Below are 23,339 nucleotides of genomic sequence, written 5' to 3' on the forward strand. Positions count from 1 at the left end.
AATTTGTCCTTTATTTCCTTAGTAAACTTAGACACATCACATAGCTTTCCAAAAAGTGATGACACATTTGTACAAGATGCTTCTAAATTGCTCAAAATTGTAGAAAGTTCTAATTGATATATAATAGCTATCTACTGAGCAATGTGCTCCAACACTTTATTATCAAATTTCATTTCTACCTTCTGCACTAACTTATCTTTTCCATCAATATCTTCATTAAATTTTTGTACTGCCTCTGCTAGCTGATACAAAATTGGTTGTGAAAAATCAACCTCAATACCTATGGCCTCTACCAAAATGTTCTTTGCATCTTCAATTATCTTGAATTCTTTATCTCTCTCCTCTCTTAGTCTTTTCTATTTAGCCTTCTTCTCGAGGAGTTCACCAAATGATTGCATTTGGTCTGGAGTAAACTTGGAAATGTCCTAATTTCGGATTACAATTTCCTCATCTAAATCTATTTCTTCCTCAGGCTCTTTTCCTTTTCCCAAAAATTTTGTGCTCGGTTGAACCTTGGGCTCAACTGTCCTTACACTTAGTGCTAATGTACCTAGAATAGAAACAATTGTAGACACACTAGGACTAGCTATGACAACTGATACTGTACTTATTGAAGGAATATTCATAGAAATACTTGAATAATCAAAAATTGATGTGCTCAAAACTCAAGTACTCAAAACTGATGTTGCCAACTCAATTGATGAAGGAAGAGTCTGCATCTTGGTAGATGAAGTGGAGGTTTTTTTTTTGTCAGTGATGTGTTGAGTTGAGTAAGAGAAAAGAGTGATTAGATGATTGGATTGGCACTGGTGGTCAAAATCAAACTTTCTGGGACTATCTCTACACTTGATGTTGTCAATGGTTTTCTTGGAGAGTGAGGAAGTGAGGCAATGACTGTTGCAACTATCTTAACGGGATCAATCTCCTCATTATCCTGCTTTGCTTCCTTAGTAGCCTCTTGTCCTTGATCCTCTTCATCTTCTTCATTGTCAAAATGGGTTACTTCTTCAATATTTTCCTCTTCATCTTTCTTCTTATCCTCTTCATCATCATCGTCATCTTTAACATCAACTGGAAAATCACTTGGTTTATGTAATAGATAGATACTCTTCCAAGTGTTTGTTGCATTCTTTACGACATGTTCAATATCCTTCATCAAAATTAGATAGGTATTAAACTTCAAAGTCAAATTTTCTTCATTTTTCTTCATTTTTCTTTAATGACTCATTTACCTCTACATTTGATATGCTCGATAATAGATGCCTCAAGGTTTGCTCATATAGTCTTTGATAGTTTTCATAGCAAATTCCCATCTGAGCTTTATCTTTTCCAACAAATCATTAGGAATTTTAGAAGCAAGCTAGTTAGGTGAGAATTTCCATTTTCCCATCTTATCCATTATCAGGTCTTCAATATGCTTCTATTCCTTTGTTGTCCTGATTTCATATTTTAGTGATTTAAAATTTGTTATTCTAGCTCCTACTTCTAGATATTCGAATCTATCTTGGAAGGTGGGTGGAGGTTTTCTAAATACAATATCTTCTCCTTCCTTGTCAGATTCTTCCTTGAAGATCTCCTTGTGAGTACTGTAGTGGATGAATTTTGTGGCTCAGTGATAATCACCTTGCCTTTCTTTATTAATGGCTATTCTTCCTCAGATTCTGCCTCCTCCTCTGCTTCCACATCCTCTGCTTCCTCATCTTCACCTTTTCCCTTGGTCTACAAAAGTGTAGAACTGGTTTTCAATTTTGCAATTCTCTTCTTTCCTTTGTTTGCCACCAGAGTTAGCTTTATTTCAAGTTCAATCCTAACTTTTGCTTCATCATATGTGCCAAAATATGCTGCCTTAGGATCAATTGGCTCATTCAAAAGAGCTTCAATGATATCTTTAGTTTCATCAATATTAACCTCATAACCAAGAGATTTTACCCATGCAATTTTAGGCTTAACTACCTAAATGTAAACTTTGTCACTATCCACCATGAAACAAACATCATCCTTATAATCCTTAACTAGTTTCTTGGGGATTCGAAACCTATTTTTCATTTTCTCTTTGAATGCATCAAAATAATTATCCATAATACTATTGTAGTTTTCACCCATTTCAGCAATAAACTCATTTATTTGATATAATATAGGCACATTTTTTCTTCAAACAACAGTGCCTTTTGAAGGGAAGAATTTTTGAACATAAAAGAATAGACAAGTTAACAAGGAACCAAACTTATACGGGTTATTCTTTGATGTCTTTATGCTTTCCATATTTTTGTTGAACTGTCTCAACAATAGCTTGACAGGGTCAAATGATAAATTTTTCTTTACCACCTTCTATGCCAAGTCCATAGCTTGACATGGCACACTATTCAACTTGCTAGAGTTGTATATCTTGTGCACGATGATGTGAATACCATACTTCAATTACATATCTGATACACTCCTAATTTTCATTCCTCTACCGTCCCATTCTGCTAGGGTTTTCTTTTCCAGTTCTGCTTGACCTAGGATTTTTGTCATTTTGGCTCTGGCTAGCATTGGGAGACTAGTGATTTGATGAATCATCTTCTTTGTGATCAACACTAGTTGTTCCAACCACAATTGTCCATTATGCACCCGACTGAGGATAAACCTAATCCATTTGACTTGAAATTCAGGGGGCACATGAGGGATGTGAGTTAACCCTTTGGTTTCCAGGTGTTGGTGCTTGGGTTTCAAAACTACATTCACACAAAGTTGGCCTAGGGAATCATCCATTTCTAATGTGCCAATTTCTTCAATAATACATTTGAAATGAGTGCAAATATCATTGATCAGAAGTACCTTTGGAGGGATTTGAGATTGCGCTCCACTCAAATCTAGGGTTTCGATGATTGTAGGAGTGAGCTTGAAATCCGGTGCTTTGCATTCCACTCCATGAACCAACATGTTAGATTCTCACTTAACCTTGATGCTATTGGATGCCATCTTCACTTAGTAGGGTTTGAGAGAATTCAAAAAATTTCACTGGAAATTTTCTCAAATCACTTGGAAGCTCTGAAGATCACACTTGGCAATAGCACTCAAAATTTTATGGTGAGAAATGACTTCGATTCCATGCCTTTTGTTAAATTTTTTCCATAAATGCTTGGTATGAAGGGTAGATTGACTAACATCATGTTGACAAACTATCATCCACTACTTTACATTGATCATTTGGCAAAGCTTGCATGACTCGATAACCATAAGTATCTTTATTACTCCCATCCTTGCTTGGTAGAGTCTGTAACCCAACCTTACTTGGTAGAGAAGATAAATTGATAAAGACTTGTACTTGGTGATCCCTTTGTATCCTAAATATTAGTTTGGATCATTTCGTTCTTTCAATCTGGAACTATTTTGGATGTCTTCTTTGATAGCATAATTCTAGTTTCTCATTTGAGAACTTACATAGAAATTGTAGAGTCACCCAATTCTTGAGTGACTTAATCACCATTTCTTGGACTTGTATCTTCGGTAGAGTTTGGAACCCATTGTTGTCTCATCTATTTTTGGATGTTATCAACTCTTGCCTTTTTCTCATCTTCAATTCTACCAGTATTCATGCAATTCTTGGCAAGATGACCAAGTTTTGTACAAATGAAACATCTTCTGGTAGTATCTCTTTTCCTCAAATGATGCTTTACACAATTTATACCAATGTGTCAGAATTCTCCACAGTAATGACATTTACACCAGGTGTTAAAGTCCCAACCAAATATTGCTTTCACAATTTGCTCTGCTAGATTCAATATCTTGGTTTTGCATTCAGATGACTTGTGTCCATGTTTCTTATATTTGTGACATTTGCTTTCAAATCTTGGTTTCTCTTTGCATTCATTAGCCTTATGACCATGTTGATTGCAATTGTAGCACTTTCCATTGAATTTAGCTTTTCCATTGCTCCAACATTTATTTGATGTATGACCTATCTTACCATAGTGATTGCAAGTAGGTCTTTGGTTCTTTTGACCTCCTTGCTTGGATGATTCTCCATCTTCTATATATCCAATTCTCACTTTTCCCTTTTGTCTATAGAGGTTTTTCTCATTCAATTGATTCATGTTTGCTTGGGATTTCATCATTCTTTTATTGATTTTCTTTTTAGATTTTGGATCATTCCATAATCTTTCATTGATTTGCCTTTTAGAGTTCAGATCATTTTGTAATCTTTAATTGATTTTCCTTTCAGAATTTAGATAATTTCTTATTCTTTCGTTTTCAAATCTTGGGCTCATGGTTTCCTCATTTGCATTGGAGAGCTGATCAATAAGGTCTACTTGCTGAAGGGATTGGTTCTGAATTTCATTGTTCCTTCCATCTATCTCTGCTTTTATCTTGTTTTTCTACTCCATGACTTCACATAACCTTACTGATTTAATTTCTTGTTCTCTTCTTAGTTTTCTTACTTCTTCTTATAGGGATCCATTCTTTTCTAGGAGTTCTTTGATTGCTTCATTGGCTTCATCTGAATTAATTGAATGAAGGTTTTCAATTGTTTCTTTAGTGTAGAGATGATCATACATTTGAATTGCAAGTTCTTTTCTTCTTTTCAAGGATTAAGAGAGTTGCTCCTTTGCTTTCTTGAGTTGGGCAATGGCCATTTCCAAATCTAGCTTCTCTTTGTCAATAGCTTTGTCAAGTTTGAATATCTCCATGGCCTTGATCTTTTCTCAAGATGTTAAGCTTTCTCTTGAGAACCACAATGCTCTGATATCAATTGTTGGAAATATTCAAGACTAATTAGCAACTTCTAGAATTTCAACAATTTCAACTCTTTGTCCAATAATCCAATTAGCATTTAATCCATCACATATAATCTGATCTAATTGCATGAATACGAAACTGAAAACATAAAAGCATTCATAAAACTGTGACACAAAGATTTGGTCACCCATAAACCTTCCAAATAGAAAGTAAAACTGGGGTGGGGATGATACCCACAAACTTTAGTTTTGCAGTATAAAGTTAGCCTATTAAAGCTTACATTGATCAGTTCTAATGATCTGTCCTATTAGGAGCAATAAGGACTGCTAGGTCCACCTTGTGAAAGGATTTACAAACATACAATTAAGTATGCACTTGGTAAATAAATTGACAAAAGACTATTAGGTATACCTTGTTAAAGGATTTGACTAATCCACCTATTAGGATGAAACAATAGATGATCTCTAATGTGCAACTGAGCTTGCTAATTGAGATTCCTTTAAGTACAAATCACCTTGCTGTGGTAGATATGACTTTGCTACTCCTTATACTGTTGTATCTTTTTTAATTCACTCTTTCTACTCTTCTCTAATTATATTTGTTTATATTACATTCACATTCAAATCTTCATCGTACTTGCACAGTTTGGATATGATACAATATATTACATATATATCAATTCAATTATACAGATTACAAAGTCAACCACAATACAAGTTAGCACAAATGTTACAAAGTCGGCTCAAATGTAGACACTTAGGTTCTGAAGACTAACTCAGTGAGAAACTGATACTCAACATCCACTATCACTACTTGACATCATCATGCCCTTGGTAGACATAAAAACTTAGTCCATATTGATCACTTCTAAGTAGTCTTGAACTCGGTCTGCACTGGTGACTCAGTAGATATTGTGAAACTCGTCATATAAACTGAATCACTTGTTTACCATGACAAAACTCGGTAAACACTATCACCTTGAGCTCGGTATAAACTGAGTCACTTGGTTAACACTGAGTAGCTCAGTTAATAGTGGTCTCACATCACATACACTACAAACTTGGTGAACAATGCACAACTCAGCTTGCACTGATAAGCTCATTATACATTGAGATGCATGGTTTACACTGTTGATCTTCACTATAATTGTGACTACTCGGTAACTATTGGGATTTGTCCAAAGGACTCGGTAGCAACTGTAGAACTTGGCAACAACTGAAATGCTTGGCAGACATTGATAGATGTACAATAAGCTTGGTAACTATATACAATTTGAATAATTGTGTGTCACTAATAACAGACTTGACTGATATGTCAACAAAGATATCAAACTAGACCCCATGTAAACAAGTGCGGAAAAGAGAGGACACAACAAAAAGAGAGCCTTCAAAGAGTAAAGTTACCTCCATTCTTGAAAAATCACAAATGACATTTCTCATTGAAGTAGAGTTGGAATAAATCACCATAGAGTTCTGACAGATAAAGGGAAATAAAGCCACTAGTAGAAAATTACAACACATGCTTTATAGGAATAGAAAAATATACATGATCTAGGAAAATACCTAACCAATAGGCACTATCTCACAACGTTGCTAGGATTCTAAGCCAATTTTCAATTTCATTGCCATGAAAAGTAAGAAAAAGACTAAATTAGAAGCAAAAACATTCACATTTGAGCCAAAACCCTCGAACAAAAATAAAGAGAAAACTTGACCAAGAAATAATTGGAGAGATTTTATTAAGGGAAAAAAATTCAAGGGTCAGACAGAGTATATAAAATTAGGGGTGAGATGGAAGAGGCCATAATGTGCATCAAAGAATTATGATTATCCAAAAATACACAAGCTAGGTAATGTAAATTTAATGAAGGAATATAAAAGGTTTAGGTGTCCCAAATAAACACGGTTGTCTTAAAGATAGGATAGAAATTGTCTATCATTCAATACCCTATGCATCTACTAGCTCTATCTGGTCTTAAAGAGAGGGGACTAGAGTCAACATAAATTCTCGTACATAAAAATGTGGGGCTACATACCAGGGTCGTCTGATCTGCAACATATTCACACTTTTATTTTGATATAAAGCTTGGAAATCTTCTTTGCATGAATGCTAATTTTCCAGGAAATCAGTTGTCATGTATCAACTATCTAGTTTAGGAACAACTGGAAACTTTAAGCCAACCATCTTTTCTATTTTTGATTGTTCTTTCATTGTATTACTCTAAGGTCAAGGACCAGTGACCTTAAACAACCTTCACTGATTAATTGCCATGGTTTGGTACACTCCAGCTATGATTAAATGCATTCAATTTTAGCCCAGTCTTCATATAAAGTTTTATCACTTTTTAACATAAGAAATTACACTCTTACAATCAATTTTTTTTATCATGACCAGTAGATGTTCTTTGCCCATCTCAACATTTTCCCTAAATCTTCATGAAATTTTCATTATATAATTTAATGGAGTGTACAAGTTTGAAATCATACAAAGCATCAAGTTCTATGATGTATGAAAGTGCAGTGTATAACTCTTAAATCATATAAAGCATCAAGTCTAAGCAGTACAGACATGGTTTAAACAGTTAAAGAGTAGATGCTACTAGGAAGAAGTTTATGCGATATGAATATTGTAGATTTGGACAAAACTTGAATCATTTGAGGTCACGTAGTCTTAGTTATTAGTTGACAGTTAATAAAGATTTTTTTGTTGAGGATAAAAATGGATTGGAACTACAAGTGAAAAATCAAAGTTTGAAGTTCTATATGCATTTATAATAGTAAAAGTAGATATAGATATATGTGGAAGTTTCCTAAAATTATGTGCAATTTGAATATTTTACTCTTTCATGAAACTTTGATGGTTTTATCGTGCCATTTGGGAGAAATTTCAGAACAAATGTCAGTAGTGTAGTGGCAGATGATTTGTCAATGCTGAAGATGTCTTGTATAGCATACGAGAGAGTCCTCAAATATCTTTTCTCTTAATTGAAAAGCCTTCAAATTGCAGCCAACCTATTATAAAAACACTTATAAACTCTAATGCAAATTTACAAATGATCTCATGTAAGCATTCTTTTGATCAAATCCTTTTGGCTAATTCTATTCTATTATGTTTCAATATATGAAAGTAGACAACGGTCTGTATGGCTAAATCAAAGGATTTTTCACACTACTGTAAGAGAGGAATTATAATAATCTTTAGTATTAACTCTATGATCAAGTTTAAGTTTTTGATCTTTTGATATTGTGGAAGCCTCCATTTTGAGAATTTTGGTTGTTGACACGTGAAAGAGATTGTTTCAAGCAACCATAAATATCAAATGGAGACATTGGTAATGCTGTCACATTCTTCTGTAATGGATATTCAATTCCTTAGATTAATTATTTTCCCAGACTACCTAGGAACTAATTTCAGCTACTGCTCTCCATGAGTGTGTTGTGACAGGTATCATTCTTTTACTTATCATTAGTAGATAGCTGGAAAACTAAGATCAAGTACCCAAAAAATGTAAGTTTGAAAGAAAAGTTGTCACTTTTAAGAGTTTTAGTCTGCTGTCATAATAGCTCTCATATCCAATAATGACGGATATACACCAGAATAATTTGTGAGCAAATGATTATTTTAATTAATGATCGTACTATTCAGTGTAAATATACTGAGTGAGCCTATGAAAGAATTGAGTGACCTACAAATTATTTTTTGGCTACGCATGTGAAAAGATGACCATGGTATATGTTTTTTCTTTTCACCCAAGTACACTAATAACAAGATGGGTTGCCTGAGTACTTCTAGGGGTGCATATCCTGGCTATTCAGTCAGTTGACAATATATGCAGGTCATCTGTCAGTGTTCTTCTGAAGGTTGAATAAACTTCTTGTTTCCATTTGCTCATATTTTGATCTGACATGCTTTTGTGACTTGCTGGAGTTGTGATCAACAGTTTGATTTTATCGGTACGTAAAGATGACAATCATGTCGGGTCCAACTTCTGCGAAAGTAATTTTCCATCTGATGTAGAAGTTCAGTGTCTTGTGAATAAGGTCAGATCCCCATGTCTATATATTTTTTGTGCCTAGTAAATCTAAAGGAGTTCTTGGAAGGTCTATGACTGCAGATATGTTCTATGTGGCGAGTTAATTGGTCTATTTGATTTTTATAAATTATGCACAATTGTCGAATCTAAAACATTTCCAACACTAGAACATAAATTTGTGGCCATCCATCCATATGTTCTTACCTTTAAGGTAAATCATCATTTCTATAGTTTATTGCCCTAGTCAAGGGTAGGGAATTTATACTCAGTAACTTTTTCTTGGATATTTTTGAGATTGCATCTCTGACATCTAGGGACTTTTGTGATTCAACCAGATTTAGTACTATTTTACTATCCAACTTTGTATGTGCCATATTTATGCAAAGAGTAATTAATGCTTATTCAATGAGATAATGATATGCAAGAAATCCACACTTTATGATTGGCAAGTTTAATAAGACCTTGAAGCCCCAAATTTATTCATATGCAAAATTTTCATGTATGTTCACTACTACATTTGGACCTGAATTGTGATGACAAGACATCACAATTGCGATAGCTAATCGTCGCCCAAGCAATAGGGCCAAGAATTGGTTCTCATCAGACGGGCATTTGAATTTTGGCGTCGGACATTGTGAAGGCAACCTTGTCCATCGCAATTACGATGCCAAAAGACATCATAATTTGGTAGAAGGTAGGGCCAATAGGTCACCATGACATTTTCGTAATTGCGACAGACCGATGTTGCAATTATGACATCTAATAGTTTTAATTTTCCATCCGAATAATGACGATCACATTGTATGGTCAATAGTCAAGCATCAGAATGACCATCACAATTGTGATAGTATGCGTTAAAAGTGTCGTGGGTACAATGAATCTCTGTCATCTTTGTCTGTCATAAGTGTGATGGATATGCAATGAAAATGCTCTTGTTCCAATGGCATTTTGTCAGACTTGGACGTCACAATTGCAATGACCTACTGATATATTAAAAAAAATATTTGTTCTTCTTTGTTAGAAATACATTTTACTATATTGATTACACATGTATGCTGTTTAGCATGGGTCATGTAGTTTCCACTTTGGCCTCTCTCATAGAGATTGTGTTTGACAGTCTTCTAAGTTGTCTGATTGATACTGCTTCTGCTCAAGCATTTCACAGATAGTGTTGCATTTCTGTTTGCTTTTTATATTACTCTAGATAAGAAGCCCAATGTCATGATTATTTCTCCATGCAAGAAGCCATGGATTCAACATACATTTTGTGTGCAACATTGATTTATTGAGGACTTCACATGAAAAAAGACGAACCATCACCAAATGTTTCCAAGTGGCCTTTTGGCAGTGGTCTGCTTGTTTTCATTTCAAGTCCTCAATAAACTAATGCTACACACAAAATATATGTTGAATCCAAGACTTCCTACATGGAGAAATAATCACCATGTTGGGCTTGTTATCTACATTAATATAAAAAGGAAATGGAAATGCAACACTGTCCATGAAATGCTTGAGCAGAAGTAGTATCAATCAAACAACTTAGAAGAATGTCAAACAAAATCTCTGTGAGAGGGGCCAGAGAGGAAACTGCATAACCTGCACTAAATAGCATACACGTGTGATCAACATAGTAAAATGTATTTCTCACAAAGAACAATTTTTTTAAACATGTTCTTCAGATGTTTTCCTTGTGGTACCATTCAATGTTATATCTCATGTCTTGACACATGATGAGATATTGTATTGTATTTACTTGTCTACACATCTCCAAAGGGATTTACCAGACCTTTTTATTGCTTAACATTGCTTTTATGAGATCCTTTCAGTGTAGTGCAAATTCATTCATGTAGCACAAATTTCCTCCTTTTGAAGCACACTCCATTTTCTCTCCTACAGGTCTACTTAATATTGTAAACACCCTCAATTGCACAAGGTCTACTTTAACTATTTGTCTTTTATTGTCTTTTTATAATAGCTGATTTCAATAGAAAATATTTAATGCATAACATTATATAAGTATCCCCTAAAATCAATGAGAAATGAATGTGATTTTGTGGGGTGTTTGCCAAGAATCACTTGCCTCTAAATAATATATACTAACATATTGCAAGTAAGATCTTAAAATCATGCTTAATAACTCACAACAGTATGTAGATTGCGTGATTCAAGAACCCGTTGTGATGGTTCTAGTTGCTTCTGTCATGGTTTGAGTTCCTCTTGTTGTTGATAGTGTCACCAGAGATCCTTTTATTTTGTTGATCCACTCTGCCTATTGGTGTTTCAATGGGGGATGTGTGTCTTCCTTCCTTATCTCTTGCTTGGAGGTAGGATCCTCTTTCTCATATGGTTTTGGTCACAACTTTTGTTGGTGTGGCTGTCCCTATGGTTGCTAAGATTTGAACTCAACAAGCATGTATATTCCATCTTTGAATTAGTATGTTATGAAAAGGCTCATTGAACATAACATAGATCAAACTAATATTCAATAGAGGTTAATTGAAATCAAATTACAAAAATTAATCAAATTGTAGTACTCTTATTTTAGTAGTTATCCAATGGAGAAAGTGGTATCCCAAGGACTGAAAATGTCTAAATTATCATATGGAAAGGGCACAAGTACAATGTTGTGCATCTCTTCTTCAAGCTTATACATATATGCTGTACTAATGTTAAATATTTTCTAGATATATTTATTGTTGATTTGTTCATTGTTAGCTATAAATGACTAATATAGACATGCATGTGGTTAAGAAGATTACTTAGAACTCCACAAAAATTGTTAGAAAAGGAATGACTGTTAAAGCACCTTCCTTTGAAAAGTATATAAATGGAAATTGAGAAATTCAGCAACCCTCTTCAAAAAATCTATAATCTTTTTATATGGGGTGGAAGACTGACTTCAACTATTGCAGATTACTTTTCTTTGCTATCTATCCATTATATGAGAAGCCCACCCATGCCAAAGTTGATAGGATATCCACCCCCCTCCCCCACAAATTATGGTTACCATATATCTCCATGCTATTAGTTCTTCTTCATCAATATTCATGAATCTTTCAGCATGATTCTTGTTGCTTTGATAAGTTTTTGTTTCCAAATACATCAATAACTTCTTCCTTGGATGAATTCTCACACTCTAGAGTTGGAGATTAGAAATGTTAAAATTATTGTGCACTTATGAGAAATTGGTTACATGGAAAATATCTTCACCTTAACCTCCTCCATAATAAAAAAAATCAAGGACAATACAAAGACATATACAATAGGGTATGAATAGGTTCTTGCTTTAGTGGTAGATACAAATTGCATGTAGCATGTCTCATAAGATCCATGCAATAAACTCTTCATCCAAAAAAAAGGACCTATTTCATGTGAACATGAAATAGAGTGATCAACCCTGTACTCCATAACTTTCTAGATTAGAGGCCTCTCCTGAACAGTCTAAATCTTCTTCAGCTTAGATCCTCCAAAATAATCCAATTGCATTTTTCTCTTGGAATAATTTTTCTACACTGATACCATGTGAGACTTCACATAGAATTATGGAAGCATGCAAAGATTTTACACAAATAATACTGTGCTTTGATTCTTGATCTCTATTTAATAAGAATAAACATAATGCTTTGCTTTTTTAGATCATATATTATAGGAACCACCCTAAAAGGACTCCCTAATATATGAATTGTTTCAACAACTCAAAAAAGCAATTCTATTTAACCTTAAACAACTACGAGAATGGTGTAATATTCCCAAACTTGGTGCATGCATTCAAAATTTTAAAGAAAGCAGAGATAATACACTTTAGACACCTCCCAAATAGTCATCTATCAAACACCACAACACCTATGCCATCCATTCATGCTTTCTCCACTGTAAATTCATGATTCAAATTTTAGACATTGTCAATAATTGCAAATATAGGTCTATACACTTTATAATCTCTAGTGGCATTATAAATAAAAAATACATAGAATTGCAGTAACATTCTTTGCCACTGAATTCAAAAGGGACCATAAGTTTTGTTGAAGGTGGCTAGATGGTGCTGTGATAGGGTCTTGATCAATATAAGTGTTTGCAAAAAAAGCTATTGGGTTTGCATGACTTTTCCTTTGTTTCTGCTCTATTGCTCTTATCATTTGCCTTTGTTTCCATTATGATTGACATTTCTTTCTATTTTTCATGTTTGGGCAAGTTTTCTATATCTTTACGTTGAATAGTCATGTTTTAGTGATCAAGAGTCTTTAGTGCATGTTCAACTATATTATGGAAGTTTGATATATATTAGAATGATTATTCTAAATATATAAGAACACCATAATATGCTACTACAATAAGAAGTTCAATTCCATTAAGAAAGTTTTAAAATTCAACAATCAAGAAGAAAACTCTAGGTCCCATGAGGCATTTGTAGTTTTGAAGGTTTAGTGGTATGCTCAATTTTGAGAGGTGTAGATACTGCTCTAAATTTTTTGTTGATGTCATTTTTGTTCTCTATTTGGGTCATATATTGTGTTTTTCTTCATGTTTTTCTTTTCTTATACATTGTGATAAAATTACATGCATTTTAGTTATGGTGAGTTAATGGGCAGCTTTCTCGAATTGCTATATGCAATTGGCAAAATGTGAATGCCATAGATAGGGGTAAGTGCACCAAGGTGGTGTACAAAAAACAAAACCCAACAAGGTTTTGAAACTCGATTGAGTTTCTAAGATGAAAAATCTATTCAAAACCTAAAACTTGATTGGGTTTTGAATAAATAAAAATAGGCTCAACTCCGAAAGCCATAACTTTCACATCTGGACTTTGATTGACTCTGTTCAAAATGAGTTGGAAAGCTATTGAAGATATCTACAACATTATGCAACAAAAATAATAGTAGGAAATCAATAACTTTTTTTCCATCCATTATAATCAATCATGGTCTAAAATAAGTAGTCATTATTTTCCAAACATGGGGTAAATAGGTAGGTAAGAGTATTATGATAGTTTTATCCCTTTCTCACACACAAAATCACCCACTCATTCACTCACTAACTCTTAATGTTTCTCTTACTAACTCTTAGCTTCTCTCATTCTTACACCACCACCTAACCCCCCCTCTCTCTCCCCCTCTCTCTCTCACACACCCGCACATGCGCCCACGTGCGCGCACACACACACACACATTCCCTTGTCTCTCTTACTCTCTCTATCCTATCCTTCCATCTCTCTCTCTCTCTCTCTCTCTCCATCTTATTTTACCCTCCCCCTCTCTCCATATTTCTCACTCTCCATCATATCCAGCTGTCTCTTTCTCTCTCTCTCTCTCTCATCCTATCCCCTCTATCTCTATCCTATCCCCCCCCCCCTCTCTCTCCCTCACTTAGTCTCTCTATCCTATCCCCCCCCCTCTCTCTCCCCCTCACTTAGTCTCTCTATCCTATCCCCCCCCCCTCTCTCTCTTACACACACACACTCTCCCTTGTCTCTCTTGCTCTCTCTATCCTACCCTCCCACGCCTCTCTCTCTCCATATTTCTCACTCTCTCCATCATATCCCCCTATCTCACTCTCACTCTCTCTTATCCTATCCCCTATCTCTCTCTCTCCATCTTATCCCCTTGTCTCTCCCTCACCCTCTTATCCTATGATCTATCCCATCCCTCTCTCCCTCTCTCTCTCTCTCTCTCTCTCTCTCTCTCTCTCTCTCCCTCCCTCCCCGTCTCTCTCTCTCTCTCTCTCTCTCTCTCTCTCCATATTTACCACTCTCTTTCTCCATCCACAATGTCCTCTCACTCTCTCCATCCTATCCCAATATATATATATATATATATATATATATATCTATCTATCTCTATCTCATTCTCTCTTATCCTATCCCATCTCTTTCTTTCTATCCCCTACTCTCTCTCTCTCTCTCTCTCTCTCTCTCTGACCCCTAATCCCTAACCCCCCTCTTTCTCCCTAACCTCTGATCCTTGAAATGAGAATTTCACATAGAGAGAATGTAGGGGATAGGAAGAGGGAGAAGGGATAGGATAAGAGAGAGTGAGAGATACATGAAGTGATGGAAATAGGGATATGGGAGAGAGAGAGATTAGGGGATAGGATGGAGAGAGAGTAGGGGATAAGATGAAGAGAGAGATACATGAAGTGATGGAAAGAGGGATATGTGAGAGAGAGAGATTAGGGGATAGGATGGAGAGAGAGTAGGGGATAAGATGAAGAGAGAGAGTAGGGGATAGGAAGAGGGAGAGGGGATAGGATAAAAGAGAGTGAGATAGAGATGTAGAGATTGAGAGAGAGATGAAGTGATGGATAAAGAGGGGCATAGGGGACAGAGAGAGATTAGGGAATATGATGGGGGAGAGAGAGAGAGATCAGGGGATAGGATGGAGAGAGAGAGAGAGAGTAGGGGATAGGAAGAGGGAGATGATATAGGATAAAAGAGAGTGAGATAGAGATGGAGAGAGTGAGAGAGAGATGAAGTGATGGATAGAGAGGGACATAGGAGAGAGAGATTAGGGCATATGATGGATAGAGAGAGGAGAGATAAGATGGAGAGAGAGATTAGGGGATAGGAGAGAGATAGAGAAATATGGAGAGATTGGGATAGCATGGGGAGAGAGAGAGAGAGAGAGAGAGAGAGAGAGAGAGAGAGAGTTTAGGGTTTAGTGAGAGAGAGGGGGCTTAGGGATTACTTGGTGAGAGACAATGTGTAAGGGTAACAAGTTAGAGAGAGAGAGAGAGAGAGAGAGAGAGAGAGAGAGAGAGAGAGAGAGAGAGGTTATTAGTTAGTTAAATAATGTGAGAGGTTAGGAAAAGTAAGAGATATATATTAGGATTTATTTAGCTAGTGAGTGATTGTGTGTATGTGTTTTTGAGAGAGAGAGAATTAACACTATGTTAGCATTCATGTTTACCTATTGATTATGCATTTGGAAAATAATGGCTACCTATTTTAGATTATGATTAATTCAAATTGATGAAAAATAAAATTTTGATGACATGGTATTGATTTATCTACATCATGTTGTAGATCTCTTCAATATCTTTCCAACGCATTTTGAACGGTGTCAATTAGACTCAGTATGTGGAAGTTATAGCCTTCAGAGTAAATCCTATTTTTAGTTCTTCGAAACCTAATCAAGTTTTGAATAACTTGATCAGGTTTTGAATGCAATTTTTCATTTCATAACCTGATCGGGTGATAGCATAGGAAAATGACCCAAAGGCTTGGGAGATTGTTTTCCCTCCAATTTTTTTAATTTAGACATTTTTTCATCTTCTAAGATGAATTCTCATCTTTGCCTTCTTCAGGTTTTCTAATGGTGAAGTGGGTATCTCTAAAATCAACACCATAATCTTACATGTCTTTTTAGCTTTCTAACCATAGAAGTTTTTCTTTTTTTGGACAATATTAACATTGTAGACTTTAATTATTTTTCCAATGCCTTGACATTCCTCATAGATATATGCCTACGTTTTTTTAATAACTTTTTATATACTAAACCAAATTAGAAATAAATTATATATTACTATTCTATACTTGATTCTATACACTTTTTTTTTAAAAAAAGTTTTCATTTTTGATTATTTTGATGCAAGTTATGCTCAACACACAAATAGGTACCAAAATTTTAGGATGTAGTGAGTACAATAATTTATAATAAAAAAAATTACTCATCATAAAATTATAAAAAAAAATACATAACCTCTAGATATGACTCTTAACTATCATCCTACCAAAGGGGTATGCAAGATACTAAATATAGCTTGATCTTTTGTGCTGCACACAAAATCAACTATGTTATGTTTTCTAAAAAATCAAGGACTATTTTTCGTGTGCTCAAGTTTTGACCCACCTAGTATTATCTATTTTGTAAAATATCTAGTAGTTTAGAAAGTAGATTAAGAGTACTGCAATTTATATGTTTTATACATTTTGTCATTTTTAGTGGATGACCCTCAAATGTCTCGTCCAAGTTTAGGTTTACCCAATTTTAGAAAAAAGGTATCTACTTATACCCCCCTTTTGTACACAATCTTGGTGTACTCACACATAGAGTGTCCTCATTCAAGGCTATATGGTCATCATAGTTTTAGCACAATTAGCAACCATGCCTCTTACAAATGTGATTGATTTATGTCTAGTGTACATTTTTAGGAAAGTATGACTTTAAAACTCTTTTGTTTTAAATTATCTTCATTTGTTTGCTACTACATGATTATAATTTTGTTACACAATTTGTAGTAGGGAAAATCTATTAATAACAATGAATATTATTTAATTTTATAGTTTTGAAGTACAAAATGCTGCCACTTTATTCAATACAGGTAATGATAATCATTTGTTTGAAATTTTTCTTCCTTCTCTTGTTCTTTTATGTATAATCACTTATTGAGTTTGTGGACATTTTTTCTAGATAAGGCTAGATAAGTATTCTCTAGAGATGCTTAAAATGATGTTCTACTCATATAGTCTATATTTCATCCTTGTATTTCAAAATCTGCAAGGTGTCAAGATATAAAGGAGATTGTGATCTTGGCAAGAGTATGGGTTGTGAATAAGAAAGCACACACAAGATTGATGCAGCTCTATTAGCAAAGATAAAATGCAGATTTATGAAGGCTTCTATGGACAAATTTATGAGTACATAAAGGCCTATGCAAGTTTACAAAGCATTTTGAAGAGAGTATTGTTAGAAGTTTCTTTGGAAGTTTTATGAGATTTGAAATAAGTTTGGTGACAAATTTGTTGTCATCATAATAGGAATTTGCGGAAGAGGGATTGTGGAGAAAAAATTATCCATCATCTATAGGAGAATCAATATTTTAGACAATTTCTTGGCACCTCTTTAGGATTGTATCTAAACAAGTTGAACTTTGCATATTGATGAACTCTACATATTAGTGGATATTTGATACTAATTTCATATGTGTTGTCTAACAACATGTGCATTCAAGAAAGGAAAAGAACTATAAAAAATTTATCACCTTTATTGCAAATTGCACTAGACACTCTGCAATTACAGCCTGAAAAGACTTATTCTAGTTGTTTATATCATCTCTCAGATTGTAAGCCTCATAAGTACAATGCATGCTCTTGACAAAATGCCTTGCTAGATCAGACATGACACCAACCATTGCTACAGAAGATTGTGATTTTGACTATTGTGTAAGGATAGTAGAAATTCTAATGATATTAATCTACATTTGAGAATGACCTGTGAATTGACCAGCATAAAAGCACGAAATATTAAAATGAAAAGGTGAACTTGGCATTTGGAAAAAATATATGAAATATTCACGTATAAATTATAATTTCACCAAAGTATTTTGATAGTAAAATTCAAAATTCAAATCACTAGATATCATATATAAACCTAGCTAGAGATGTAGACAATGAATTTTGACTTTTGCACATTGTAAGTTGCAACAAAGATTATAAATTGTGAAATTATAAATGTTACCTACTTTCTCCATTAAGCGTTGCATGTCATATAGATTTCACGATCCTCATCTTCCTCCTTGTAATATTATTTAACATATCACTACACTCAAAAGAAATAATGAGAATAGTTCATGAATCAATGTATACTTTAGAATTATCTAATATCATTTATTTTCACTATTCAAATTCTTCTTCATGTCTCCCAATTTACAAAAAAACTTATTGTATATGGGAAAACCTAACCCGTTAGGAGCACGTGAAACAAGCAAACCTTAGTAGCATATGCATTCAAGATTCAAATAAGATTGATAAAACCACTAAGTCTACTTGAGTTTTAAAACAACTGTGCAACCAACAAATAAATTCCTCACATAACCTCAAAGCAACACAACAAGGGCACCCATAAGAGGCCTTGTTGGTGTGCTCAAGTGTGAGGGATGTAGATGTGCTCTCCCAAACACAACTATTGAATCCCAAGGTAATGAAATGTAACAATGAACATGCAACTAAACTAAATGATGAAGAATGCTTCAAGAGATGACTATGGAAGCAACCATTCTTAAGAGCACTCAATGGATAATGGAGATGGATGCAAGAAGAAAATCTAAGAATACAATAATAACATGAATATGCAAACAATACAAGGAGTAAATGAACTACCAAAGGGTTAGTAGCAAATATGCAAGTCACAAAATCACTAAAGAACTCTAACAACAAACTAGCATGATAACAATGCAAATGAGGGAGATGGAAAATGCTTGAAACAAGGGCTCTATTTATAGGCTTGAGAGAGGCTTTGGGGAGGTGGCATCTATGTGGCATCCACATAGGTGCCACAAGGGAGACAAGTCATGCAAAGGTCAACATTCAAAGTTTTCTCACACATGTGTGAGCAAACTTGAAGGAAGGAGTGGGGGACAAAGGTGTAAGAAGTGTGGAAGGTGTGAGAAGTGTGAAGGGTTCCTCACATGTGTAAGCACACACTTAAGAACTAAAAGGGGTTTAGCAAAGTATTTAGGATAAATAAGTGGGATTAAGTAGTGGGTAGGCTTAGAAGGATGAAAGTGATGGGTGTAGACTAGGTTTTAGGATAGGTTTAAAACTAAATTAAATAAAATTTAATTTAGTTGTAGGTTTAGAGAATTTAATGGAATGGAAGGAATTAAATAAATAAGATTTATTTAAAAAGGGATTTATGGAGCACCATGCATTAAATAAATTTAATACATTAGAGAGAGAAGTATTTAAATTAAATTTAAGTACATTACGAAGGTGAACCTATTTAATTTAATTAAATAAGTAGAAGAATATGAAGAATATAATTAATTAGTAAATGATTAACTATAATGTCAAAGGAAATATTAAATGAATCAATATAGTGTTTAGGAAAATTTTAAGTGTCTACATTTTGCCCCTCTTTGATGGGATGTCGAGACAATATTATATCAAAGAAAAGAAAATATAGGTTGCCCCAAAAAGGATAGTAGTCCTAAGAGTGGTGTTGAAGCGATGATAGAGGAGGAGGGTGCCCCCTCGCGAAAATAGTGCAAATTTTTTTTTTGGGAAATTTTTGCAAAAAGGTGTTTATAAGAAAGGAAATGGGAAGAAAAGGGGATAAATGAAGACTTTGCCTGACTTGGAGTTAAATAGGGGATTGACACGGCTAAGAAAGGACACGGGCTCAAAAAGGGGCCTTGGAGGGCCTATATAAGCCTCCAAGGGGCTCAAGGAAGGGTCATTTGCACACCTAGAGAGTAGAGAACTAGAGCGAAGGATGGACCCTATCAACAGATTACAACTTGGAGAGCGCACCCGAGAGCACCAGAGACTAGTAGAGATGGGCCCACCAGTGAGTGGACTAATTTTCCTTGTCAAAGTTTTGACTTCGTAGGTTAGATGGCATTTATGGTGCATTAATAAGGCCAAAAACTTGGTTGGGGTGAAGATGACAGTCTCTGCCCTATCGTCTACACAGACCACAAAATAGGGATTGAGAGGTTTGCGAAGGTGATAGGGTACATCCTATCATCTGCACAAATGAAAAAGGGGGAAAAAAAGGGGTCAGAGGCAGGGTAGAGACAATGATCTCCATGTCATTGTCTTTGCAGATGACAATCTGGCAGTCACCGATGGGAAATTGGCATTTGCGTAGTCATTGGAGATGCTAAAATGATGTCTTCGAAGACTGTCATCTATGCTGATCGATGTCTGTGCCAATCAAAATCTTTGCAGATTGGTGTCTACACTGATTAATGTCTATGTGAATTGGCATCTATGTAGATTCACATCTTTTCCGATTGGGACAAATCAACAGAGAACAGGGGATGATGCCCCATACTAGAGGCAACATGAGATAAAAAAAACTAACCATGTGCATGTCTATGTTGCAGATGGAGACGATGGTATTCTAGTCACGGGAGCACTATCTGCCGACCATGGTGCTAGAGGAGAGATTGACAGAGGCCGAGTGGAGACATCTGAGACTATTTAGGTTGGAGCACGTGCACGAGTGGCTAGATTTGAGAGCACATTTAACACAATTGTCAATGCTGATTGAGTGGTGACACACACCTACATCGAGTTTCCATATGCCTATCCATGAGATGTACCCTGAGTATGTGTTAGAGGGTGTAGATCCCTTTCTGTAAGAGTGCTTTGGGTGATACAAAGATCATGGCTCACATGGAGAGAGGCACTAGAGCAGAGACTACCACAATTGGTTGTGTACCTTGCTTCTCTCATCTAGAGGATGGTACCAGACCATGTTGGGCATGGATTTCTCATTGGGTGGACACAAGTGCTTAGCAAACTATTACAGGATGATGGTGGGGTCTTCTACTAGGGAGACCATCCTAGCAGAGCTATATCACGACCTTCAAATGTGTGCCTACAGGGCACAATGGACCATCAGGCCAGGGTTGACACTACTCATGGTGTGGTCGTGGGAATAGATAGGTGTCACACGATCGATTACCAGACAAGATACATGATAGCTAGGTGAACTATTTGCATGTTGGTACAAGCCACCTATCTAGTATACTTCCACAGAGTTAGTTGGTTTTTGGAGGAGATGCCTTGATGAGATTATCATGTTCGATTAGACATCTTATGATGGCATGGAGCAATGGGGCAGTTTCCTAGCAATTGGGGCAGAGGATAATACCGAGGATCAGAGATACCTCCCTTACACATAGACAAATTGCTAGCTGATCAGGTGATCCATGCATGTCATTATGAGGTACATGCCCTCTAGGGTGCAAAGATAGTTTGGCAGGATACAGGATGTAGTCCCAGACAGGTTTGTATACCCTATGGTATCTCGAGAATATGATAGGTTATGGGGTCATGGGACCAACCTACGGTTGGCAAGGATATCCTAGCAATTGATGCAGCCAATGCCTAGGGTACGTAGCCAAGATTGAGGGGATCCTGAGATGACATTGGCCTATACATAGTGGTGGGTGGTGCATCAGCTAGTGTGAGTGACAGTGCTTGAAGCACTACCACTAGTAGAGTAGGTATGGGGGGAGGGGGATGGAGTGAGGGATGGTGGACAGGCAACAGTGGTGTCACCACTAGTACAGGGGGCATAACAAGGTCCACGGGGGTACAAAGCCCACCCGAGGAGAGCACCAGTACCAGTAGGGCCACCATAGGGGCCATAGATATAGGTGCTACTGGGTGCATAGGTACAGGGGCCACTAGGGCCATAGGGACAAGGGCCACCAATGCCATAGGGATAGGGACCACTAGAGGATGTAGATATGGTTAGGGTAGAGTAGGATAGTCTCCATATAGAGGTTGCCTAACTCCAGGGTGAGGTATAGGTTGAGCAGGTGTGGGCAGATAGTGCATAGTAGGCCTTGGCAGTGCTACAAGGAGAGGTTCAGGCTTAGTGAGCTAGGGCAGACAGTGCCCAGGAGGCCTTAGTAGCCCTGTAGGCAAGGATAGACACTGATGAATTTAGTGATTTTGGGATATATGAGGAGGTTGATAAGCTGGCAGAGATAGAGACTGACCAGTGAGAGGTGGCCACGCTACGAGCAGAGCAAGACACTTACCAAGCACAAATAGATGAGTACTATTGGCAGCACGATCTAGCTAGACAGGTAGTATAGCCTGGGGTATCCATGGCTATGATGCAGGAAGCTATGGGAGCCCGCTGAGTGGAGACACAGGGAGTACGAGAGGTAGCCTATTATAGGTCTTTATATCATGATGTTGTGCCTACCGATCAACATCAACCAGATTTTTGGGAGGCCTCTAACTCATGGACCATAGGGGGCCTACACAGAGTAGAGTAGTTAGTTGGGTAGCACAAGCCTCCACAAGGAGGGGATATAGGAGGGGCAGAGCCCTCATAGCCAGCTAGCTGATTCTGTATAATTAGTAATTTTGACATAGAGGTGCAAATATAGTGAGTTTTTGATGATGCATTTGTACATGATGATACTACGTGATTCTTTTGTATATAGACTATACACAAGCATTTATTCTTTTGATATATATATATATATATGACATGATTTGATGGGCCTATGTGTATATGGATGATTATTGTTTATGCATGTGATATCTATGATGTGGATACTAACATTGTGATGCAGGATGTGTGTGATGTTATGTTGCCTATGATTTATATATGATGCCTAATGAGTGAATGATGTAGGTTTGATAGTGAATATGAGATGTATGCATTGTGTTATATTACATGTATGGATGTACTATATTCTTTGTGAGATGTTTTATGATGTATATGCCACTAGATATGATGATTATAATGGATGCATTTAATGAAGTAATGTAATGAACTAATGATGCAATCTAATAATGAATAAAAGGCCTAATTGATATGACAATGAATGTATCCTAAAATGTTAGTAATAGAAAAAGACACTAATGAATGAAAAGTGAAATGAGTGGACTTAATATGAATGAACCTAATGAATGGACATGTGTTAAAACTCCTTACTCGTAGGAATCAAGTAGCGTAGCATAGGAGGGGGGCAATAAACAAGACCCTTGTCTCAAGTAGGACACAATGAAACCCTATACTACATGAATCCTAACTACATGATATTGAGGGATTGAATTGTGTTTATATGGGACAACACACCTTAGTTTGATTTTGCAAAAGAGTTTATGCATTATATG

Source organism: Cupressus sempervirens, chromosome 3 (genome assembly GCF_028749045.1).
Source record: "Cupressus sempervirens isolate cs-2001-9-10 chromosome 3, ASM2874904v1, whole genome shotgun sequence".
Lineage (NCBI taxonomy): Eukaryota > Viridiplantae > Streptophyta > Pinopsida > Cupressales > Cupressaceae > Cupressus > Cupressus sempervirens.